Genomic DNA, 27,279 nt, shown 5'->3' with positions numbered 1-27,279 from the left:
ACTTAAACCTTGGTTTTAGAAAATTGCACTGTGAAAATAACAAGTCAATTTTATTCTCTGTAGTTGATCACAAAAGATGTTACTTTAACTCCTCTTGATCATCCCAACAGTAGAGTAACTGCGTACAGAGGATTTCTTTCAGATAATACCTGGTGACATTTTAGTGGTTTAAGTATAATTGAATAAAATACATTTATTTTTCTAGTGAGTGGGATATGGGGAATTCAGTCTTTGTATTTCCCTTTGTTCTTTAGTGGAATTTTTCTTTGAGATTATAATTGGCAGACTGTAGCATTAGGTCTTTATCATCATATCGAATGGTGATAATGCCGAATGTTGAAAATACCGAAAGTTCACGAGAATGAACTTGTGTTTTTGGGGTTGCGGTACAGTGAGGATTGGGATATTTGCCCTTTCCTCACTGTAATGCGACCTCGGAGTTGGAATGTATATTTAGTGGGGGTGTGGGGGTGCAGCCCCCCACAATAGCAAGTTCGTTCTCGTGAACTTTCGATATTTTCAATGTTTGGCATTATCACCATTTGATATGGTGATATAGACCCGTAGCATCAACAGAGACCACCCAACTTCAGCAAAAGTGGTCTGACATTTTACATAGAAAGGTATGACTATGTTGCAAGCTGGCACAAAGCAGAATTTTTAATATCCTTTGGAGTTTATGCTCAGAGAGAGAGAGAGTGGATATGTTCTATTCCATCCTCCATCTTTTACAGGTCACAGGCGTTGGCAAAAAATATGAATAATTTACAAAATGCTTTTCTTTAGCTTACAGCTTTGTGTAAGTAATCTGTATATGCTCAGTGCAATGGAATGTTACAGTCAAAGTAGTTGCATTCAGCTTAATCAGTGGACACTGAATCTGAAATCTTAACCACAGAGATTCTTTTCTTTGCTGTATGTTAAAACTTAAATAGAATGTTGGTCTCAGAAGATTTCCATACATTTTTCTCATTTAATCACATTATTAATTTTTTCAACATTGGTTCTACATTAATAATGAAAAAATAGATATCTCAAGAGTTTACATTGTCATGCACATGCATTAGATATACAATTACCATAATAACTATTGATGTTCATCATGTTTCACTGTTGCAGTCCTTACAAAATGGGTTATCCGGCTCCCAGTAGCCCACAGTCGGCCAGAATACCAAAGTCCTTGGTATCGGACGTCAGCTGCCTTCGATTTAAGCCTGACATCAGGACGTCAGGTACAAAGGAAGGCAGCTGACGCCATTTCCTCAGTCTTTCATGCCGTGGAGCCCGAAGCTGAAGGTGTTTCCACGAGTGCCGGTCATCCGAGTACCTCCTTTTTGTATTCCGACTGCTTAAGTTGAAGACAACCTCAGATAAGTACCCCGTTGGAGACCCTCTTTTCTTGGTTTAACGAATGTCAGAGAAAGTTAATAACTGTCTTGCCTGTGGAAAACAGATTCCACACCATGATTTTCACTCCTATTGTATCACTTGTTTGGGCCTTGAGCACGACATCCATAATTGCGTTCTTTGTGCTTCTTTCAACCCACGTACCATTCGCCGTAGAGCTAGGATTTTGTTCAAGCATTTTGGAGTTTTGCCTAAGTTCGTCGGTATGGCGTCTGGTCTCCTGACTTCACATGTGCCTAAGAAATGCAAGGATAAGGACCGCGACAGGCTTAGGGTCAAATTAACCGATGATGTCCCTGTTAAACTAGTTTTCGGCCCAGCAGTAGTCAGTGAGGCAGTTTCATTGCCCCGGCAGTCTGCAGGTGTTCAGGAGCAGGCATCTGCGGAGGCCTCTTCTGAGTCCTCCATGCCGCAGGCTTCCACTTCATCTTCTGACCCTCCGCCAGTCACCACCTCTGATGGATCTGGAACCGCTAAGCAGGCGCCGGCATCTGATGCCTCTTTTCTCCACCTGGAGACCAGATCCAGACCGACAACCTTGGTTCAGACTTCTGAGGTGGCTAGGCCTCCTGAGTCTTTCCGGCTTTCTAGCAGGCCTTCCAGCCGAAAATCTACTCCTAAGCAGGCACCGGCCTCCCCTCAAATGCCTCAATCTCAGATTATTAAGATGGCTAGTGATCTATTGACTCTTATCAGGGACTCTCAGGCTCCTCCTTCTAAAAGGGCTAGGGAATTGTCCCCTGAAGTTTCGTCTGCCTCAGACTCTGAGGTTTCCAGCACTTCTGCTGATGAAGAGGGAAACTCTCAACTTTTTTCTGGTTTTAAGGATTCTGATGCAGAAGATTCCATCCCATCTGCCTCCCCTCCAGAAGATTTTTCTTTTGAAGATACTCTGAATACTCTTAGGGAGCATTTCAAATGGGAAAGTCAAGACTACCCTCAGTCTAATAAACAGATTAGGGAATTCCTGGATGTGTGCCACAGCATAAGCCTTTGGCTATCCCTCCGGTTTTGGAAGTAGTTGATGATGTTTCCATGGAGAATTCCTTGACTCCTAATTCTGTTCCTCCTGCTCCCAGAAAGCCTGACAGGTATTATAGAGTTCCTGATTCTCATCAGTTCCTTTTTAAGAATCCTACTGCTGATCCAGCGATTATTTCTCAGGGCCCTAAAGGTGTTAAAGCCACAGTTGCTAAAAATCCTGTTCCTTCTGACAGGGAATCTAGGGCCTTAGATAGATGGGGTAAAAAGGTTTATACTTCTTCCACCCTGACTATTAGGTCTGTTAATTGTCTTTTTCATATGCTTAAGTATCAGTAGCATACTGTGGAGGCTATTAAGTCTAGAATTGCTGGTGTTCCTTCCCTGATGGAGAGTAAGGACATGCAAGATTTATTGAATTCTGCCACTCATCGCTAAACATTCTCTACATTGTGGTTTTGACACTTTGGAGGCTTCTTGCAGGGTAGCAGCCACTGGTTCTGTTATTAGAAGACATGCTTGGCTCAGGGAACAGTCCCTTTCTGAACCTGTCAAATCTAAATTACTGGATGTACCTTTGCACAAGGACAATCTTTTTGGTAGCAAAGCAGAAGAGGTGCTGAAAAGTTGGAGGATAAGGCCAAATCTATACAAACTGTTAAGGATTTTCTGCACGTGCAGCCTCCTCATTTTAGTAGGCATTACCTTTCTAAGAATTGGACTTTTGCTGACCCTAGCAAGCAGGGTCGTTCTAGGCCTAGGGGTTATAGGTCTTCTAGGGGACAGACTTCCACCCCTCAAAAGGCTAAGCACTGGCAGGCTTCCTTTTCAAAATCAGGGAGTTCTAAGCTAACTTCCCAAAGCTAGCATTCCCAATGACTCCGGCCTTCCCCTGCCTGCCTCTGCGGGCCCAGGGTTTCCTTTGGGGGAAGATTAGTCATTTTTGCAGATGTCTGGTACACCATCACAGTCGACAAATGGATGCTCAAAATAGTATCCCAAGGCTACAAGTTCTCCTTTCACACCTTCCCGGTCCACCCAGATATCCCCCCACATCAAAGGGCAGAAGCAAAAAAACAAGTTTCTTCTTTGCTAAGCCTGTGAGCAATAGAGCTGTTCCTGCACTACAGATAGGCCAGGGTTTTTACTCAAGACTTTTCCTGGTTCCCAAAAAAGGGGGCACCTGGTGCCATGTTCTGGATTTGTCCATTCTAAACACTTTTCAGCAAATTTGAAGTTTCTCTCCTGGAAAACTGCCTTTATCTTGGCTATTACTTCAGCTAGGAGAGTTTCTGAGTTACAGGCCTTAATGGCAGTAGAGCCTTTTATCATCTTCCATGTGGATCGGGTTTCTCTTCGAACTAATCCCTCTTTTATGCCTAAGGTGGTTTCTAGCCTGTCTCTTAACCAGTCTATCCACTTGCCTACCTTCTTTCCTAATCCTCAGAATAAAGGAGACAGGTTACTGCATTCCCTGGATGTGCATAGACAGCTTAGGTTTTACCTGGACAGGACTAAACCTTTTCGAAAGTCGGATCAGTTGTTAGTCAGTTTTGCAGCTCAGGGCAAAGCTATTTCTAAACAGACCATTTCTAAGTGGATTGCTCATTGTATTCACTTTTGTTACTTACAGCATGGCAAGGTTCCCCCACAGAATATTAGGACCCATTCTACTAGGGCAGCCTCTACCTCAGCAGCTTTTTTTAAGCGGTGTACCTACTAGGGACATACTGGAAGCAGCTACCTGGACTTCTGTCCACACTTTCACAAAGCATTACAATTTACCGTTGTTTTCTAAGTTCAGGGCTGGTTTTGCCACTGCAGTGTTGCAGGACATCCTTACAAACTGTTAAACAGTGAGTGTTCCTCCTCCCTTTTATTTTTTCCTGGGCTTTGGGAATCAACCCATTTTGTAAGGACTGCAACAGTGAAATACAATGAACATAGTACACTTGTGTACACTTACCATAAATGTAGATGTTCGAGTGTATTCACTGTTGCAGTCCTAGTTCCTCCACCCCCCTTCTATTCCCCTTTTTACCTAGGGCACAGACTGGATTTTTCTTTTACTGGTCTATCCTTTTTTGGGGTCTCCTGACAGTTAAGGCAAGAAAAACTGAGGAAATGGCGTCAGCTGCCTTCCTTTATACCCGACGTCCTGGTGTCAGGCTTAAACCGAAGGCAGCCGACGTCATATACCAAGGACTTTGGTATTCTGCCCGACTTTGGGCTACCGGGAGCTGGATAACCCATTTTGTAAGGACTGCAACAGTGAATACACTCGAACATCTACATTTATGGTAAGTGTACACAACTGTACTTTTACTCTTGTAAGTTAGAACATACAGATTTGAAAAAAAAAATACAGATTTTACCTTACAGTTCCTACCAACGTACTTATTTTGGTCTTACATTTGACCACTGCTTTGTATATATTGTTCCTAAACGCACCACTTATTTTGGTGAAAATTACTTCTTCCATCTTTTAATGATCCTGTCATTATTAATTTTATTTTCTTTACAGTATTTAGTACTTCATTTACAGCAGGTTTAATTATTGATTTGTACTGTTGTGTAATTACTTTTTGAGTACTAGTAATGTTAAGTTTTTTTACTATGTCTTAACATTTCTAAACCAAGACACCAACTTAATAGCACATCTTCTTGGTTAATATAATATATACCCTCAAGAGTTATGTCAGGCTATTCTTTTGGGTTTGTCATTAAACTCATTTAAAACTTGACATTCCCCATCATACCTCCAAAATTTACAATCTACCTAAGGAAAAATTCTTTGGAGTCTGCTCGCAGTATAAAAATACCTATGCAAAAGCTTCCAACCAAAAATCCTAAATCCTGTAGGACCTTATTGCATATTTAGGAGCCATACATGTTCTCCCATTATTTTATTGTGAATTGCTTATCCAATCTTTTCTAACTTTCTCTGATCGATTCCTATAGTTATTGTGCAGTATTTTATATGGTCTACTAATTATACCTTTTTAATAGCAGCTTCTCTTCTAGATTCAACTAAAAACTGCACCAGAGCAGGTCTTTCACTTAGGATTAATCTATTCCTTTCTCTTTACCTATACGCTAATATCAATCCCTGATAGGGAAGGCAATCTCTAGTCTGCAGTCCAAATGTCTTCTTGGCCTATTCACATTCTGTTACCTTTCTCTCTCTTGTTATTTGCTTCCAATACCTTGCTTCATTTGTCAGCTTTCTCCAGTAAATTCCAGCCCTGTGTTGCATATTCTCTGTACCCCAAATTGCAGTCATCCCTTTCGGCAAAAATCTCCTTTTACCATTCTAGAGTTGGCTTAGTTCTTAGAATACCTTCTGCTACTTTATGAATGTATTATTCTGTATGTCTGTTGTAATTCTGCTCAACGGTCTACATCCAAAATTTCAGTCTCTCCTTATTTCTTAAATCCCCATCATCACCATTTTCTACTTTGAATAGTAGCTTTCTGCTTCTATAATGTATATGAACTGTAACTGTTTAAATCTAAAATACACCTTTAAATCAAGTAATCCTAAACCACCTTGTTCTGTTGGAAGGCTCGGTTTATCCCTTTCACCCTTGCTCTTTTTCCCTCCTAGATAAAACCCTTCAACTGTTTATTAATTACTGACCATGACTTCTCCTCTGGTTGATAAAAATATGCCTGACCAGTGTATAAAGCTAAAGGGACTAAAAACATTTTCACTGCTTGTATCTTGCTATCTGTATCCAAAAACAAGAGCTTCCATTTTCTCATTTTTTATATTATCTTATGTTTAGTCTCTTACCACATATTCGTAGCTGCCATAACAGAATCCTTTTTAATCCATACTCGTAAATATTTCATTTTATCATGTCTCCATAAATATGGGTATTGCTAAACCAGTTCATGTGTGGGTACATAGTTTACAGCTAAACCTTTGCTTTAGCTTACTTAATTTTATATCTTGAAAAGACTTGAAACTGTCTCAATGTTCCACAATACTTGGATATCCTTTTCTTGTTTAATCAAGTACTAAATAATAATGTCTGCATATAAAGCCAGCTTTTCTTGAATCCCATACCAATTATGTCCTTGAATTTCTGAGTCCCTTACTTTCTTTGCCAATGGCTATAAATATAATGCAAATAACAAAGTGGTCCATTTCACAAAACTGTATTGTTCATTAACTGTTGGATTGGTTAAAATTTTGTCATTCTCTTAGCTAATATAGGCATTGACACTTTGTAATTGTGGTATAGAATCAATGATGGTCTATTTGATGTTGGGTCTGCAGGGTCCTTGCCCTCCTTCAGTAAGACTATCACCAATTCTTTCTTCCAAGATGCAGGTATCCCCCCCTCAAAATATTATTAAATATTGCCTTACAAATTTTCAACAGCCTTCTTCCTCCCAACTTCCAGATTTCTACAGGAATTCCATCCATTCCAGACATTTCCCTTTTGCTTGGTTATTTGGTTATATAGCACCATTTTTATTTCTCCTTTATCTATCCTGACATTAAATCGCTTCATCTTTTTTCAGGCATTTGAATATCTGGGGTTCCCAAAAATCTTCCAGTTATATCCCTTTTCCATACTCCTTGGCTTGATATAAATTTGGATAACATTGCCAGAATATCTAAAATGATATCTTTAGGATTCCAAGTTAACCTTTTTGTAATTTTGTCTAAGTTTTGCTATAGCTCTTTCCACTTTCTGTTGCCAAAGTCTTTGTGCTAATAATTTTTGTACTCCAGGATTATGATAAAAAACAATTGTTTGACAACTATTTTCTTGTATTCATGCATTTTGCCTAGATTTTCACTTATTTTAGTATGCTACAGTTGTTTCTCCTTCTGATCTCTAACCCTCCCCTTCTGCAACTTTTTAATTTGCCAGTCCTTCTAAATAATTTTTATTACTTTTCTCCAGCATCTCTCCCTCTCTTCCTTATTTCCACTATATTTGTAAAGTTTATCTTCATTTTATCCCATGCTTTAGCTAGCTTTTTAAGAACCATTCCTATCTGCCCTAGTAACTCAGATTTTACCTGTTATTCACTCTTTGAATTCCCATTTTTAATACATTTGTAGGAAAATGCTACTGAGTTTGTTGTATTAATTCCTTGTATCTTTTTAAACATCCTTATTAACATTGCATATTGTGTAGTGACATGAATATACATTCAGTTATAAAAGAAAAAACAAACTATTACACAGATTTTTTCATGTGTTATATAAATATGATTTCTGTCCTAATTATTGTTCAGTTTAACATTACATAGATTGCTCACGTCCTAAATCCTGCCTTCCCTGAAATATCACTCCTCCTCCTGAACATTATTCTGTATACATCCCCACAGCTTCAATTTATTTTTATTTTATTTTATTTATTTTTTATTTTTTTAGCTTGCTCCTTCCATTTTCTAATGATCCCACTCCCAGTTCTTATATCCTTTACAACATTCAGTAATTCTGTTACAGTTGGTTTTGTTTTTGATTTCCATTTTTAGTAATTGCTTTTTTGCAGCCAATAGAATTAAACTTAATGAGGCCTTACTGTGTCTAAGCAATTCCGTTTCTATATCTCAGCTCAAAAGAATTAGTTTCTTTTATCTTTATTTAAGCTCATGATCAGATATTATTATTATTGGATTGATCTCAATGCTTTTAAACAGCTCTGCATACTCCTGTGATATATAGATTCTAACCAATGTAGGCCAGTTATTGTACTTTGGAGAATATTATGTAAACTCCCTATGAACCACTGCTATTGAAGAAATATCTTGCATACCAAATACTTTCATATACTTTTTCAGTTGAACTTGCCTAGTTATAGTTTCCCCTACTAGGGCCCTCTGACACAATCCTCACTGCTATACACAACATTCCAGTCTCCATCTCTATGTAAAACACCTTGCTTAAAACTTATTTCTCCAAAGTTTATTCTAAACTCAATAAATGCAGTTTTGGGGGGATGTAGATAATTGCTAAAGTAAGCCTCTCTCTTGACATTATCCCCTCATTGCCACAAATCTTTCATTATTATCTCCCCCCACCCACCCACAATTGGAGGCTGGCTTTATGTCATTATAATAACAACCCATTTCCTTGATATTCTGCTGAAAATTTAATAAATATGTTTATTAAACTTGTATGTTCATTACTATTCAGATGCATCTGCTGCAACATGAGAATTTGTACCCTACATTTCTCAATATAATATAATATAATATAATATAATATTCTTAGCTTTTTTTTTTGTGCTTGTAAGGCTATTTACATTCCATGTTAAAATTGACAATGCAGTCATTTTAAAGTTACAATCATTTATAATGCATATTATTTCTGCTAAATATTTTATTTTTGCTAGCAGGTTATACATACCTTGTAACACTTGAATAATATGAATTTTATGCACCTGCAGTCTTACTCTTGTTTGTACTCCTGTCAAATTTTTTCCAAACAGTTCAAATAATTACGTCCTCCCCCCTTGTCCGTTTAATAACAAAATATATACATATGCAGAAATAGAATGTAACTCTTGAAGCTTCGGCTTCAAATCAGTGACCATTTGTACTGGCATTGTCTGCCCTAGAACTTGGATTTCCATGTTGAAGTGCACACTGATAGTGCTTGCACCTGAATGTATTACTACAGATGTAAACAGTATTAAGCTCCTGAGTGTAGAAAGCCATCTGCATATATTCAATCAACCAGTTATTTCAAAACTAGATTTTTGAGAAAAATCACTGACTAGTCTTGAAAGAATCCAGGCAGTATGTCTGCTAGACAGTAACTGAATTTCCGACACATTAATAACTTTCACTGTCTTTTAAACAAATTTTTTTAGTTTTCACACTGGAAGAGCTGTAGTTAATGTGCTGCTCAGTCAACCAATGTCTTCAACTCCTACATTTTCTCATATATTTCTTTACTATGTGCCACAGATTTTTTGGTAAGTTTTCATGGTAGTACTGTTCTGTCTCCCTGCTGAGGTGGTACCTTCAGAACAGCTCATGGCTTTTGGGGAGATACCTCTCAGTATTTTTAAGCCCTGACTAAATATTGTATTTTTTGTTTGCCATCCTCTGTTCTGATGTGATTACATACCACCTGTGGGACTCTTGGGTGAATAGTAGTGTGCTGCAACTGTTTTCCCAAACCTTCCAAGAAACTTGAAGCTAATTGATTTACTGACTGTCACACAGATTATATGTTACATTACTGCCTGCAAAGTGATGTTTCTTGGATATTAAGGTTCTTTCTGTGCTACTCTAGCTTGTAGTCTTTGATGTATTCATATTTGGTATAATGTTTATATAGGCTCATGTATACGTTCCACTTGTGTTTGCATTTTGTGCCAGTTTGTCACTTTTTAAAGTCTTTATATATGTGTGTTTCTGAGTGGTGGTATCCCACCATTTTATTTGAAATGAGAGGAGTTATGCTTTTTGGGTATGCACATTCAGATTTTTGGCCAGATGTACTTACTTTTCAAGAACCTTTGTCCAGATTTTTGATGTCTGCAGGTTGAGAGGTGTGCATTTAACCAGTAAACAGTCCAACCTTGAGACATCTGTTTGAGATGGTCTGTAAGATGCTGATTGTTTTCACTAAAATATCAGTATTTTCTGTACATTTGCGCTTTTTGCAATTTTGGAGGTCAAACTACAGCATTTAAAATTCTTATTTCCCCTCTCCTGTTCATATTACTTTGCTGCATTGTAACTGCTGCTTATTCTTGGTTGACATTTTATGGTTAATTAATAAATTGTCAATACTTGCTGAGTATTTTATTTAAACAGTTTTATCTGGTTAGAAAAACATTCTACAACAGGACTGAGACTGTGTGCCAGCAAAAAGGTAACTAATATCTCAGGAGAGTGAGCAGTGAATTCCATTTACCTGTAGTCCCAAAGGGAGAAATGGCACATACGCCCACTTGCTATCACCAGCTTTTGTACATTTCCATGGAGATTTTACTACCAGTTAATATTTCAAGATTTTACTGCCCGTAAACATTTAATGTTTTCACCTCCCCCTTTACCTGTGACCATTACGTCCCCCCATTATCCTATTTTTCCTCCACTACTCAGTGTCCAAAGACTATGGGGATGAAGGGTATTTGTCTTCTGTTCTTAACACCTTCTTCTCTTTCTTGGCAAGCACCTCTACATTCTGGAGCCAAGCAGGTGCATTTTTGTACTACTGCTATATCTGGCTAGAAGGCAGTGCACTCCTTGGCAGGCTTGTAACCCCCCCCCCACTTCCTCTCACAAAGCATAAGAAATTATGCCTGAGGTCTAAACTACCCTTCCCTTATGCATACTAACATTTACTGTGGGTTGAGAAAGCTGACACTGATCACTTACTGTTATCCTTTCCTAGCTGGCTCTTCCAACACTCCGGTTGTTTTTCAAGCCTAAGTCATCTGAACAGTAGTCAGAAATTCACCACTCTTTACCACAGGTATAGTTGACTTGATTTTTACTTGACAAAGTCTGTGTAGCTATCCCTTACAGACTACAGTTAGCAAGAAAATTATTCAGAACTTAAGGGTTTTCTAGTGTTAGAGTGACTTATGATGCCCTGCTACTCAGGTTCAAATAAAGCAACGTAAATGGATTTTACTTTAAAGAGCATATTGATCTGCAGTGGATTAGACAAGAATTCCTATTTATAGAGGTTGTATCTCCTAAACATATGCTAGTTGCAGAGAGGTACAAAAGCTATTTATGTGGCAAGATTTCACTTATTACTAACTGTAATGGTTGGTGAAGTCATGCAGTTCCTGTAAAGTTTTATGTCCGAGGGATTTTAAAGTGGCATCAATAATTACATGGAGTGCAGATAAAAAAATGCTCTGTGTTACATTATCTATTTTAGGACCTGCCACTTCATTTCCAGTACTCTAATCAGCACATGATCCCTGGCTTTTTAAATATCAAATAATACTGTGTCTACATCTTTCATCCTAGTCTCCAAGGCCATACTCTCACTGAGCTGCTTCCAGTAAGAAGTTTTTCATGTTCATAAGAGAAATCAGATAATTCACCAATTTTTTTGCCATCCCATTTCTTAACAGAATTACCACAGCTTCCTTCCATATTTGCAGAACCCATCCCTCTCATTGCCTAACTAATTTGATTCCTCAGTTTTTTCATCACCTTCTTTTCTGACATCTTACAAAAATTGGTTCAAAAATCCAGTTTTTTGTTAAATGGTAGATCACTCCTACATCATCCTTCACCACAATCTTTCTTGTATCATCTGCTACCTTTCAGACTCAGTTAACCTCATCCCCTCCCGCACATCTGTCTTTTCCTGTTTTCATTCCACTATAATATTTTCCATAAATCTTAGCAGACACTTCAGATCCTCCATTCCTGTCCTGTACTATTTTTTCTTCCTTATACATCACCCTGCTAACTATATTATCCTATCTTTCTTCCTACAGGCTCCATGTCAAAAGCTTCCCTGCTGTATCCCCTACTGTATCACACATTCTGCCTCCTCCATGTTTTTCCATTTAGCTTACCTTATATTCCACTTCAGCACTTGAATCTATTCCTATAGTACCCCTTGGGTGTGGTGCCTGCGTGTTGCAACGTCTTCTTTTACCACTTCCATCTTCCTTCTATCCTCATTCTGTCTCTGTCTCTCCTTCCTTCTATCCCCCTTCCCCATTAGTCTACACCTCCACACAAGTCTCACTGGATTCTGTCCGAAATTCTTTCCTAACACATTATTCATTATTTTCTTCTGGACAGTACTTTTCCTCATATCCTGCCAAGGTCCTTTTTATTGATCCCTCTCCCTCCAGTCACATAAATTCCACTTCTATGCTCTGTCATTCTGCTTTATACTACCAGTCTGATGCTAGTCTCACCACTGCAGTATCCAAGATGCTTCTTTCCTTCACCCAGGTGTCCCTTACTTCTTAGATTCTTCCTTCCTCTTGAAAAGAAACTAACCTAATAGCCTGCCTGCACTATGTAATCCCTACTAATTCTAAATCTAGTCTTCCCCATCCAAACCTCCAAGCTGGTATCAACAACTCTCAGTTCTCCATGTCTACTCTCACTACCTCCATACACTTCCGTTCTAGCCTTCCAGACAGGCTATCCTCCCTAGGTTGTGACAACACAGACATTAAAATCCCTGTCATTCACTGCCATTCCTCCTCTCCACACTGTTTCCTGTGACACATGAGGAAAGTCTTCAACATCTCAAACTGGTCTTGACTCAACCAGTATTACTGATTCCAGCAACATTCCAATAACATTATAATGCATCATACCACTCATTTGACTAAAATCAATTACGGCTTCATTCTTATTCACCTTTTCTTCATTTACTGCCTCATCTTTTAGCAGCAGTGTCACCCTTCTTTCCCTTCCTGAGCTGCTTGACCCATTGGCCAGCCCACAACCTTTCTTCCTCAATTTTCCTACCTCCTCATACTTCACTGTAGTGTACTGCAGCATAGCTGTTTGTACGTCTCTCTGCCTTGGTAGATGAAGCAGTACTCTCCCACTTATATTTAATCATGTTTTGGTACCCACTTTGTCTTGTGCAGGACTGCTGGGGACCTGGAGTTTGATGCAGCAGTCAGTGGATGTAAACCAGAAAACTAATCCTAAATGAAATGTCAGTCCATTACGAAATGCAAAAGAATTAACAGAGTTATTTAGTCCTCCAATATTCCATTTAGCTTGCACCATCATTTTCCTGCCATCCCACTTTAGCTCATGGTTTCTACTTCAGAATTAGATGAAATGCCTTTGGAATCAATGGATACTTGTACTTCTCCTTCCCATCAGCAAGATGTTCAAGCATACCACACCCAAAAGCAACCCATTATTCCGTGTGTGGCCTTTCTACATCTTTTCTACTGTATACCCCATCTATACCTTCCAGTCTCCTCCCTCTTTGACTTTCAGTTCTTCTAGTCTATCTCATCATCTCCTGCACACTTCCAGTGTGTACTCTTACTTATGCCCACATGAAACAGTGATTTCATTGGTAGCTACCTTGATAGTAATATGTGGCCAGCCTTATATATTGCAAAACAAACTGTTTTCTTATTTAAGTTTTGATAACCAGTCTGTAATTTAAACTTTTAGAAATAATTGCTATTGAAGTGCAACTTTCATCTGACAACAACTGAGCTAGGAGCTCTACCTGAGCTGTTGCATATATCTTCATTCTCACGCCACCTCTCTTGCAACAGTCCGTTGCTGTTCACCTGCAACAAGGCAATTAAAAAGATTATTAGAAGTTATGAGTATGTTAATCAATAAGGAAAACTTTTAATTTTACTATCTATTAATGTCTATTCATGTTGCTCTCACTATTGCACATATTTCTCAGGCCTCTCAGGTTAGGGACTTAGGGGACAGGCCCTTTATTATTATTAGGTGGCTTATTATAAGACAGGTTGTACCAAATTTTTGTTATTGCTATTTATATGGTGTCTCTCATATAATTAAACTAGATTTTGTTAAATGGATAAGATTTATCCCAGGTTTTTAAGAATCCATTTGCTCTATAAATACTCTTTGTAATTGTGTTTATCACTACTTTTAACATTAATACTAAATATTTTATTTTCACCATTTGTTTTGCTGTTCTAAGAAAGTTGGATTATTGATACTTGGAATGTTAAAGGTCTGCAATCTTCTAATAAAAGGAAACTGTTTTTTCACCTGTTCTGTAAATTCCAAAACCAATGTATTTTTTATTCAGGAAACATACCTAAAAACACCCAATGGAATAGCATAAACAAAAGGTGGATAACTGCCAAAGTAGCACGTGACAGTAGTAGTAGTACACATGCTGGAGTTGCAGTAGTCTTTAAGAATTCATTTCAAGGCAAAAATTCTAGATGCAAAAGCTGACTGTGAGGGTAGGTGGTATTTAGCTAGCTGCAAATATAATAGCTTAGATAAACCTTTATTACTCTTTAATCTATAAGTTCCCTGTTTTGCCCAAATAGATTTCTTTACTCAAGTGGTTTTAATTTATTAAAAAAATATAAAAATATTATATTATTGGTAGAGATTGGAGCACTGTTTTAGATCCTACTAAAGATAGACTGCAGAAATCTAAGTGAGATAATTATAATAATTCAATGAAGATCCTTGACCTTTGCACTGGCTATGATCTAGTCGTTCCCAATATATTCACCAGTAACACAGATAAGAAATTTGCAGTTTTCTAGCTTTGTCACTAAACCTGGTCAAGAATTGACTTTCTTCTTTTATCAAACAAATTTACTGGGGTTGTCACTGAATTAATTATAAAAGCATAGGTTTTTCTTGGCTCACTCACTTAAATCTTAATTAGAACCTTCTCACAGTTAACAAGAATTTTTATTTTAATTGGATCCTTACTGCTCGTTTGTTAGACAAAGAGTATGCTAAAGAGGAAATAAATAACTTACTTGATGAATTCCATGGGAACATACCATATACAGCTATTAAACCAGTTGTCCAATGGACAGCACTAAAAGAACATAAATTAGAAGAATTGTGATGAGTAAAGCATCCTATTACAAAAAAAAACAAACAGTATAAAGCCACGGGTTCCCAAAGTGTGTGCCGCGGTGCCCTGGGGAGCGCCACAAACTAATAAGCTTAGCTGCAAAATAAACCGTGAACTAATAAGCTTAGTTACTAAGCTTATTAGTTTGCGGTTTATTTTGTGGCCGCCAGATAGACTGTTTTGATGCTGAGTGAGGAAATCCTAGAGCAGGCAAGTATGGCAAAGGTAAGTTCGGAAGCTTCCCTGCTGCTGGAATTACAAGACACACACTGGCAAGCCTTTCAGAACAGTCCCTTTGGTAATGCTTCTGACCCTCACTTATAATAAAAAGCAATCCTTCTGTGAAGTGATAGCTGTCGATTTTTTTAAAAACAGCCAGGATCTTTAACATGCAAAGCAGGTTCCTAAACAAAACATGTTTCTTAAATCCCACACATTCTGCACTTGCAGGTTAAGAAACATAAATCTTCAGGAAGTGATGAAGCTAAAAATCAAAAATGACCTTATTGCCAGAATACCATGAATGACACAAGTAACCTCTATGGCTACTTGGAAGACTGCCTGTCTAGAACTGGCAATGGCTGTATGATCAATAAGCATGGGAACAAAACGTTTACAAAAAAAAAATATTTTTTTTACTGTGACATGTGGTGCCCATGCTGATGCAACTAAAAATGAAGTACCCACTGCAAGGGTCCATGTGGAAGTAGATATGCTGTGCTGTGACTCCATGGTGGTGTAGCAAATGGTTCAAGTCAGACTAAAGGATATTGACTCTATTCTGCCAGGAAGGTTTTGCATATCTTAGTTTTCAAGACACATCCTAAAAAGATGATACCATGGGTGGGGTGATAGGTGAATTGCAAATTGGGGACATTGACTGCAATGCCCAATAGATAAAACTTCCTGATCACAGACTGGGTCTGATAGACCACACTGATATGCTGACAGTGTAGCAAGGAGCCAATCATTTAGGTATGGGAGGATCTTAATTCTGAGCAACCCCTGCTGTGCTGCTACTACTGCCATGTACTCAGTGAACACTCCAGGTGTTACGGTGAAACTGAATGGCAGGCAGGCTTCTGAACTGATAACTGACTTGCTCTTACCCTGACGATCTGATACCTCATTGTTTCCTTGGTGATTTTGAAGCTTTGTAATGACTTTCTCTGCTGTTTTATTTTCTGAGCTGTCTGAAGATCGAAAGTGCACATCCAGTCTCCTTGTTATAAGAAAGGGACAAAAGTCTGCATCAAGACAATCCAAAATTTTTCTTTTACTATGAATTCATTAAGGTCAATATCTAGAATGGGCCTGAGGTCCTTTTGTCTATTTTGGCACAAAGATGACTCCTGAGTATTAACCTTGACCTCTCTGGTCTGGTGTAACTTAGATTTTTTTTTAAGTCAGGAGGCTGTCTACCTTCTGCCCTGCATCTTGTTTCAGATGTGCTGGGGGCATCCTAGCAGCACAAACTTTGGTGATGTAGGCAATTTTATGAAGCATATTTTTTAACTTCTGGACATTATGTCTTTGACACATCTATGCAGAAAAATCCTGGAGCACTTGGGATGGTGAAAGGACAGACGCTCTCACTGCTTCCAGAAGCGAGCAGTCAGCAAACACTTTAGAAACATTGCTGGCCTCCCATGGGATGATCAAAGCCTCCTGGAGAGTGGCAGGCTTCTCCTTCTCTGGGCTTGCAGCTGTGGAAGCCGCCCTGGTTTTGGGTCCTCCCTGCACCCTGTTTAAGACCTTATTGTGAACCCTTGCAAAGCCGCATACTGTGTTGATTTCTTTGTGTTTCACTGAAAGACCATTGTACAGGCTGGAAAGCTATTGACCACAGCTATCTAGAGTTGTTCCCTCTTGCTCTATATCCTGTGAAACAGGTGTATACAGATGACACTTGATGAGCTGGAGCCATTCATACAAGTGCACAGCAGAGCCTTTAGCCATGGCCCTGACTAAACCTTTAGCCTTGATGTTCATAGAGCAGACTTTGTGGCTCATTAAATTAGAGGAGGTAGAAGTCTGCACTCCGAGTTTTTCTTTCTGTTGTTTATCTGCCCTTTTATCAAATGAAGCATTTCATCAGGGAGCTTACATTGTAATCCACCAAGTGAGTAAGGTAATTTAGAGTCTAGAAGGATAAGATGGAAAATGCAAAAATGCACTTTCCAAAGCCACTCATTGTCCTGGAGTACTTGACAGGTAGAGGGATGGCAGAGCTCTGGGGAGTGGCTGCCATACCTCTCAACCTGGAAACATCAAAAATCTGGACAAGGACCATGAAAAATAGGTACAAATCTGTATGCTGCTTAACATCTAATTTGCTTACATAATTATGTACCCCACCCATCCCAATGGAATTGTGGGATACCAACTTCCAAACGCAAACTGAAGAACAGACAAAATATGGCACCAGAGTCCCCCTGTTGCCATTCCAGTGTCCAATTACCTGGCGATTTCGCCCCATTTACCATAAACAACTAATGTGTGCATACTGCTTTATGTCTACAATGATTATTTGGATTTTATTTTACATTTTGCAGCACAACAATGCACAAACACTAACAGACATCTTCTAAACAAAGCAATACTGTCTCACAATAAAAAATAGACTTGGCATTAAAACTTCTCTGCCCTTGAAACTCACATTCATTGAAATAGCATTGAAACCCACACACCACATCCAAAGAAAATGCATTTGGCCAGTGATGGATAAAGCTTACCTTTGGGCTTCTTTCAAATCATTGGCCCCTTGCACACAAAACAAGAAACATGCATGTGTTCTTGTCTTTGATACACCTTCCTGACTTCATTAAGTTATATTCCTTGTGTTATACAGCACACTTGTTAGAGCGCATTTTTAAATTTATTGTTTGAGCATTTTTCCAGTAGGCTGTACTGTAGGCTGCGAAACAAAATGCATGAACCAATAATGACAAAACTGCCCAATTCAGAACATTTCCATCATAAAAGTCTACTTCCACACCCACACTATAAATAGAATGACAGTAGTGTAAGCCATAGGTATCTTGCACAGCTTCTCGCACTTATTTTCAACTTTTTTGGGGGGGGGCAAAAGGTCAAAACCAAGGACACATTTTAAACATTGCTTGTATCATTTTGGAAAGTTGCTAGAATAAAATGTGTTACCACTATGCATGTCACTGGCAAGTCTTGAACCCAGGACCCTATGCACTACAGTCAGAGCAACATACCACTATGCCAAATCAGCAGTTTCCTGAAAAAAAGGAAGACTGAAACTTAATGGCTATCATTTAATGAATTCAGTTCTCACTACTCACCATAGCTCTCAACCTATTAGCACAAAAAAACCTGGACAAACAATGCCAATAATGGGGGAATACAAACTCAGTTCTCACTTCTCACCATAGCTCTCTGCTTTTAGAACAAAAAACCTAGACAAAGCTCACAAGTGGTGGTGGCTAGGGACATACCAGGGACACATTTTAAACATTGCTTGTATAATTTTGGAAAGCTGCTAGAATAACATGTTGTGTTACCACCATGCATTTCACTGGCAAGTCTTGAACCCAGGACCCTATGCACTACAGTCAGAGCAACATGCCACTATGACAAATCAGGAGTTCCCTAAAAAATAGGAAGGTTGAAACTTAATGGCTATCATTTAGTGAATTCAGTTCTCACTTCTCACCATAGCTCTCAACCTCTTAGCACAAAAAATCTGGACAAAGCTCAGAAATGGTGGTGGCTAGGGATTTTAGGCTCTTTTTACCCTATACCAAAGGTACAGGGACACACACGCACACACACATACCTTACTTGAGTCCACAGCTGTTAATCCACTTCACTTGATTCCCCAAACAAAACGAGTGCTTCTGTTAATCCACTTGATTCCCCAAACGAACAAGTGCTGCTAAGATTTCCCGCTCACATTTGCATGCTTCCATTAATCCACTTGACTGCTGTTAAATCCAAAACAAGTGCACTTGATAAATCTAAAATGAGTGCTGCTGTTAAGATTTCCCACTCACATTTGCAGTCGGAAATGACGATGTGAGCTCCTTGAGCATAATTCTGACTGGCTGATAGCCCCGACGGATCTGATGTCATCGTGCACGTGATGACATCAGCTCTGATAGCGAGATATTCGAAAAAATAAAAAAAAGCAAAAGAAAAAATCGGAAATGAAGGGGTGCCACTCGGGAATTGTGGCACCCCTTCACTTGGACCCCAAAACTCAGTAAAAAACGAGTAATTCGGTATGGTTGGGAGGTATGGTGGCAGCCCCCCTTAGGGCTGCTGCTGACATGACAAGGTCTAGTCTGGATGTCTCCTACCAGACTAATCAGTTTCTAGGCAGCCAAGAAATGCAATCCAATTACCTGGATACTGTGGCTACTATTTCAGGGATGTCCCACACAGCCTTGACAGAATCTTTAAGGATGTCTACCAAGTGTGAGAATTGCCGAGAGGTCTGGGAAGCAAACCAGCATGTCTTTTGTAGTCTTCTCTTAGGAGAGTGCATACAGTCTGTGGACCACCCCCTTTTATCTAGCATATAATGGATAACCTCTAGGAATAGGGTTAATGGCAGGTGACCTTAAGAGAATCCATATTTCCTTAGTCATCCAGGTCAGTGACTGGTAACTCCACTTGAGTAGTCAATATGTTTTGACATATACTGGACTTTGCAAGGTCTTTTTGAGAGGGTTCAAACTCTTAGTGCTATGAAAGTTTTTTTAGGATTGGAGAGAAGTGCTTGAAGCTTGACAGTTTATTGGCAGGGAGGAGCATCGCTAGCACCACGTAATGAGCACTCATATTTATGTTTAGTACGTGTGTTATTTTTACCTAACCTTTTTAATTTAAAAAAAATTATTAGCTATTTCGCAAGGTATACCTGTTAAGAGTTTGATGGTGGGGGGGGGGGGGCGTACCTTGGAAAACTTGGATTCAACAAGGGAGCCGAGAATCGAAAAAGTTTGAAAACCACTGGATAACAAAAACAAGACTCCATCATGGCCCATTTAAAGAAATTAGAGACAAGTCTATCTGCAGTTTATGATGAAAATGTTGAAGCACAAATTATACAACTACAAAAAGAGCTTATTGCATTACGTATGGCCCACCTTACAAAACGTGTAACCGAAATAATGCCAACATACTTGGAATGTGCTAAAGTCCCATCTAAATAAATGCTAAGCCAAATTAAAGCTCATAAATCCAGACCACTGATTTCAGAAATTAAGACAGTTCAACATACTTTTTCATCTAACAAGGAAATGTCTTTTTTGACATTTTCTCAAAACTATACAGTATCTCTTCAAATACACATTTAAGTTATGACTGTGATTCTTACCTAGATCAGATATCTTTTTTCCTAGTTTAAGTAAGGATCAATACAGCCTCTTAACCAAGTAAGTAAACTCAATCAAAATTTTAAACATTATTTCCAACTTAAATTTGTAAAAAGCCCCAGGCCCTGATGGATTTTCTTCTAAAGTTTGCAAAATATTTGTGGTTCTGTTTAATGATGTAACTCAAAATGGTTTCCGGGATTTATATTTAAATAGTTATAAGACTGTTTTAATTCATAAGCCTACTCTAGACCTTACAGACCCTTCTAATTACTGATTCATTGCTCTCATAAATATGAATATCAAAGTTATATCTTCAGTTATAACAAATAGAGTAAAATCTTTCTTTCCTTGTATCATCTCCCCATTTTAATCTGGCTTTATCAAAAACATGCAAATGAACTGTCTTACACTAATTTTATAATCATTGTAATTAGTTAAAGCCTTCAATACAAATTGTGATCAGATGTTGTCCTTTTCATTCATTCCTCAACCTGTGGTTTTCATATCCAACCCTCGGATCTGCCTCGACCACTTTACAAGCTTAGGATCTGAGGCTAGAGCTCCTCCTTTCCATTCTATAATGCCTCATCCCCCCTGATTATCTCAAACCTCATTTGCTGCTCATCTGAAAAGCATCAAGGTTCCATTGTTCTAGAGCTCCTTTTAAGTTATTTGGTCAAAAATCATAAGTCAGCCTTGAGCTGTGTTTTTCCTTGTTTCCTGCTATCCTCTCCTCCCTTTTTTTCCTCTTAGCTCAAAAAATATATTTTAAAAAAAAAACTTTGTTTGCTGTAGCTAATTTTCTTCCAGCGCATTCTACTATACAGTCCTTTCCTTCTTCTCTTTCTTCCATCCTTTCTGTAATTGCTAGTTCTGGTTTTGGTTTATCATGGCTGAGAAGTTGGATAATACTTTGGGTTTTAAGAAATGCACTTCCTGTGGGCACAAGATTCCCTTATCTGATGCCCACAGGGAGTGCATTTACTATCTAGGCCCAGTGCACCTAGACAGTTCTTGTGGTGTCTGAAGGTTTTAATCAGTGACCACTGGTGGACCGTAGGAACAAGCTCATCCTAAAGGGCTTGCTTCCTACTCCTATTCCCTCTGTGCCTTCTACTGCAGGAGCTCAACCTCCCATGTCAAGAAACATAAGGACACCAGGGAACATAAAAAGCATTCCCCTAAGAGATCCTCCTCCGAGCCGCAAAAAAGGCTCCAAAAATCTTGTATCAGAGAACTTCGGCTCTGGCATTACTAGTCTCTCCCTCTTCGACCCCCGCCATGCTCCTGCAATCACTTTGGAGCCAGGTATATTGGCACAGACGTCTCCCCTCAAGGAGGCTCTCCCAAGAGAATGTCTTCTCGGAGCTTGTCCGAGCATGAGGTAGATCGACTAATGAGGAAATTTCTCAAGACACAGATCCGGATGGGGGTTTTGCCAGCTCCATCCCCTTCTGGATCCATGAATAGACATTCTCCCTTCAGCCCTGCAGCTCCTTCTACAATCTGACATCCTGCTTTGGAGTTGTCCGACTAAATGGTCCTGAGAACCAAGACGTTGGATCTGGTAGTAGTCATTACTTCAAGTCCAACTACCTCCTTGACTACCTCGGCTTTGACAGTGTCGGGACCCAGTGCATCTCGGAATCAAAGCTCAGATATTGAGTCTGGGGGGCTTACTTCAACTCTGAAGTTTTCAGAGCTGTCACTTTTCCTTGGAACCTTGGCATTTGACAGCTTGGCTCTGACTCTTTCAGAGTGGAGGATTACAGGGGCTGCAGAGAAGTCTGCTCCAACAGCTTTGACTCTGGAGGGACAACTCTTAGATCCTCATAGTCCATCTGCCTTCTAGGTGGTGGAGAGGGTCCTCTCCCACCTAGTAGACTCCTGGTTTTTCCCACCATTGGATATGACCACCTCCATGGGATCTGTGATTGAAACCTGACATCTACCACTGGAACAGCCAGTCCCAAAAAGCCTCCAACCCTTTCCAACTGTGGAACCCCTGATTTCTTCTGATACCTTCCCAGAGCACCCAACTGAAGAGGTCCCTCGGAAAGAGAAGTGTGAAAAGAGACACTTGGATTCCCCCAGGAATTGGTCACTATTGACACTGACTTCGAGGAAGGAAAGGGGTCACCTAGATCTCCACTTGATGATGTACCATTGCATACATCTTGGAGATCCTTCATCAGAACGATGGATGGTCCAAAAAAAACCCTAACCCAGAGGAGACAGTGCTTTAGGAGGCTTTTGGCACTGGCCCATCTACATCCTGGGTGTTCTCCCCTGTGGATGCACTTATTGACTTATCTACCAAGGCATGGAAGGAACCGGACACTGTAGATACGGTACCCAAATGGGCAGATTAGATACTCAGTGCTCCCACAGACAGATTACAGTGGACCAAAGGGATAGTTACATTTACTTTGCGAGCACTAAGCTACTTATCCCACTTCACCAGGTTACAGAGGGACTTAATCAAGGACCTCTGTAGCTCAGTCCTTGAGTCCATGTCTGATGAGCAACAGAAAACCTTTTCCAGACTGGCCACTCTTCAATCAATATCCTACTCATCCATAAGGTTCATTTCCCACATTGGGGAGGGCACCTCAAGGGTCGCCAGTTCTGGCATTGCCATTAGGCACCATGCTTGGATGCAGTTATGTGACTTTGTGGAACCCTTCAAGTTATCAAATGTCAATGCACCATTTGATGGTTCATCTTTGGCCCCAGAGTTAGAGATTCAGTCTCCTGTAGCATGAACAATGGAAAGACCTTGTCTGCTGTTGGGATCTGTTTTTTTGCACCACAAAGATCCTTCTCCAGGAATCAGCCTGGTGGGAAAAACTGTGGTTCAAAAAGTCTCAAGGTCCTTTTCAGGAAGCTCAGGGATACTTTTCCCCCAGAGGCAGAGCGGGGAACATTTATGGAGCATGGGGCAGAGGGGGGTCTGCAAACTCAGGGGTCTGGAGATTCCTTTTTGGACAGGCCCTAAAAGTTGCCTGACTGCCCTGCTCCAGAGGCAGTTGGGGAGCACTTATCCTCGCACCCAGAAGCCTGGATAGCCATCACAAATGATGATGGGTGCAAAGATCATATCCAGAGGATACTCCATTCCCTTTTTAAATCTTCCCAAGCCAAAGACTTGCGTCCCAGATGTACCACCCAATCAGAGGGAGGCAGCAGCTGTAGAAGTTTCAAAGGTGCTCCAAAAAAGAGTCATCTAGGAGGTCCCTCCTGACCAAGTCAGATCAGGTATTTACTCAAGGTTCTTTTTAGTCCCAAAGAAGACAGGAGACCTAAGGCCAATTTTGGATCTAACATCTCTGAACAAGTCAGTAAGGAACTCGAAATTCAAGATGGTCACGATCCAATCCATCTTACCTGTTCTGAAGATGGATGACTGCATGTGCTCGATAGACCTGAAGGATGCGTACTGCCACATCAAAGTAGACAGATGCTCCAGATGGTATCTTCACTTCAGGGTGAGAGACAGTCACTTCCATTTCACAGTGCTTCTGTTTGGTTTCACCACAGCTGCCAGGGTGTTTACCAAATGCATGACAGTAGTTGCAGCTTATCTCAGACTGTGAGGATTCCACATGTTTTCTTATCTGGACGACTGGCTCCTAACCACTTCGACCAGACATCTACTCATTAAAGCCAGGGACTACCTGTTGAAACTAGTTTCCACTCTCAGCATAACAACATGCAAAAATCTCAGTTACTACTCATTCTACTGATAGACTTTATTGGAACACGTTTGGACACAATCAAAACTATGACCTACCTACTTTCAAACAGCATGTCTATCTTAAGGCTGCATATCTCAAAAATTCTAGCAATTCAGACCCTCCAGCAAAATTGGTGCTCAGGGCATTAGGCTCAATGGCTGACACAGTAACTCTATTACCTGCAGCATGCCTGCACATGAGAATCCTACAATGGACACTATCAGTTCAGTGGTCATTACACCATCATCTACTGAACCAACTGATCAGGCTTTTCACATGTATGCAAAGATTCTCTCCTTTGGTGGCTTCACACCCCAAAGTCAACCAAGGATGCCCCTTTGTTCTTCCCTCATTGAGCGCCATACTGACCACAGACACCTTCCTGATGGGGTGGGGTCACATTTTCTGGGACAGACGGTCCAAGGTACGTGGACTTCTCAGGAGAACAACTTGCATATCAATGTGCTGGAGATGAGAGTGGTCCTTTTACTGTTACAAAGCACTACACAGCTTTCTCCCTCTAGGGACTATTGCTATCCAGATAGGCAATATGTCTGTAGTGTGATACATCAACAAGCAGGGAGGAACCAGATCTTAACCACTGTGTTGAGAAGCAAGAGTGTGGCAATGGGCAATATCTACCAACCTCTTTCTAACTGCAACACATACTCTGGGGAGTACAACATTCTAGAAGACAGGCTCAGCAGAGCTTTACTGATGCCTCATGAGTAGTCTCTAAATTAGTCAGTGGCAAACATGATCTTCCTTAAATGGGGTCAACCTTGCTGCGATCACTTTTAATTCCCCCTCAACAACAAATGCGGCAGAATGTTCTTCGTGTTTCATTGTTGCAGTCATCACATTTGGGTTATCTGCTTGCAGGTAACTCACAGCCCGCCTGAATACCAGAGTTGTCGGATTTCTGCGTCGGATGCTGTTGCTTCTTCCATGACGTCAGGTCATCAGGGGTATAAAACATGCAACCAATGCCATTACATCAGTCTTTCTTGCCGTGCGGTGCCCGAAGCAGAAGCAGTTCACAAGTGCCAGTCGGCTGACTCCTGAAATTTTCGTTTTCGAGTTTCAGACCTGAAGTCTTCAAAAAGATAAGTACCCCATTGGGGGATGTCAGAAAAAATTAACAATCGTCTTGCCTGTGGAAAGCAAATACCTCATAGAAATTTTCATTGTTATTGCATCACCTGCTTAGGCCCAGACCACGACGTACCTCGCTGTCAGTTTTGTGTCTTGTTCAACGCCTGAACTATTCGCCGTCGGGCTATTTTTGTAGCTAAATACTTTTGTTCTCGATCTCCGTACTCCGAAATGGCTTCGTTAAGCCATCCGACTGCCGATCTTCTGAAAAAACATAAGGATAAAGACAGAAACAGACCGCATAGGTCCAAAACTGCCGACGACGCTTCCTTTAAGCTAGTTGCCAGTCCCCCGGTACTCAGTGAGGCACTTTTGCATCCCCTGATACCTGCTACTACAGATTCGCAGGCCTCTACTAAGACCCATTCAGAGTTCGGTATGCCGCGAGATGCTTCTTCGACTATGGAACCTGTGGATGTCTCTACCTTGGATGGGTCCGGAGCCACTGTGCAGGCACCAGTTTCTGAGGGTGTATTCAGGCGTACCGACTTTCGTATTAAACCGGCGACTTTGTTTTAAGCTAGAAATACTGAATTCCTCGGGCCTAAAGCTCACACTACGCCTAGAAAACTGATGACCAAGCCGCATACTCAGGCCCATATGCCTCAAAAACAAATGATTAGAATGGCTGAAGACCTTATTACCTTAATTAGGGGAAGCCAGCCTTCCCCCTCTAAGAGACCTAGAACTGATTTTCTTTCTGATTCTTCTGATCAGGAATCTGATATCTCTGCTCCTTCTGACTACCAGGATTTACCCTTATCTACTTATGAGGATTCCGATGCAGAGGATTCCATTCCCTCTGCTTCCCCTCCAGAAGATTTTTCTTTTGGTGAAACCTTGCATACCCTTAGGGAGCATTTCCACTGGGAAAGCCAGGATTATTCTGAGTCCAAAAAGAGACTTGGGGAATTTTTACTCCTGCCTCAACACAGGCCTCTAGCTATCCCTCCTGTTCTGGAGATTGTACATGATGTTTTCTTGGAATCCAGCCTTACCCCAGACAGGTACTACGGAGTACCTGACTCTCACAAATTCCTCTTTAAGAATCCTACTGTGGATCCAGAGACCATTTCCCAAGAACCAAAAGGCATTAAGGCTACTACTGCCAAAAATCATACCCCTTCTGATAGGGACTCTACAGCTTTAGACAGATGGGGTAACAAGGTATACACTTCTGCTACTTTGGCCATTAGGGCTTTAAATTGCCAGTTCATATGTTAAAGTATCAGCAGCATATTATGGGACTACTTAAACAGAAAATTATGTTGATTCCTGACTGTGCTGAACACAAAGATTTGCAAGAGTTAATGCATTCTGCTGAACAAATTGGTAAACATACTTTGCAATGTGGTTTTGATGCTTTAGAAGCATCTTGCAGGGCTGCTGTCACTGGGTCTGTACTTAGAAGGCATGCTTGGCTTAAGGAACAAAATTTGCCAGATCATGTCAAAGCTATATTACTGGATGCACCCTTAAACCAAGACCGCCTTTTTGGCAACAAAGCAGAAGCAGTCCTCAAAAGGATGGAGGAAAAAGCTAAATCTAGCAAACTATTAAAGATTTCTTACAAGTACAGCCTCCTAGATTCAGTAGGCATTGAGGCATTGGCTTTCAAAGAACTGGTCTTTTCCAGTCCCTTCCAGGCCTTCTCAGTCCAAACTCAGGAGCAGCAGATCACCAAGACTTCAGTCTTAGGCTATGCACAGATCTAAGCAGTGTGGGGGGGGGGGCTCCCACTTCCAAAGCAGGGAGTAGTAAGCCACCCCCCTGTGGAAAAATGGCACAATGACTTATCCTTAACTCTTCCAAGCCCTGCTCAGCAACTTGCTCCCTTAGCAAGAAAGCTCGCCCTGCATGCAAAAAAGTGGGAACTCATTAGCCTGGACAAATGGGTTTTAAACACAGTCTCCCTAGGATACTGATTCCACTTCCACTCACTACCAACCCAAAGTGGATGGCCAGACCTCCCCCCAAATCAGTGTGTGGAGGCCCCAAAAACAAGTTCTCTCTCTCCTCAGTATCAGGGCTATTCAACCTGTCCCAGCAGAACAAAGGGGACAAGGTTTTTATTCAAGACTGTTCCTGGTTCCCAGAAAAGAAAACT

General features: G+C 40.3%; 1 protein-coding gene across 3 annotated transcripts in view; it reads left to right on the top strand.

Moving 5' to 3' along the window:
- LRRC45 (leucine rich repeat containing 45) overlaps nucleotides 1-27,279 on the top strand; it is a 1,637,099-nt gene that overhangs the window by 1,168,392 nt on the left and 441,428 nt on the right. The window lies entirely within an intron of this gene.

This window comes from Protopterus annectens, chromosome 4.part0 (assembly GCF_019279795.1).
Source record: "Protopterus annectens isolate FY-2018-M chromosome 4.part0, PAN1.0, whole genome shotgun sequence".
NCBI classification, from domain to species: domain Eukaryota; kingdom Metazoa; phylum Chordata; order Ceratodontiformes; family Protopteridae; genus Protopterus; species Protopterus annectens.
The sequence above is the reverse complement of the archived record's forward strand: the minus strand, read 5'-3'. Positions and strand labels throughout refer to the sequence as shown.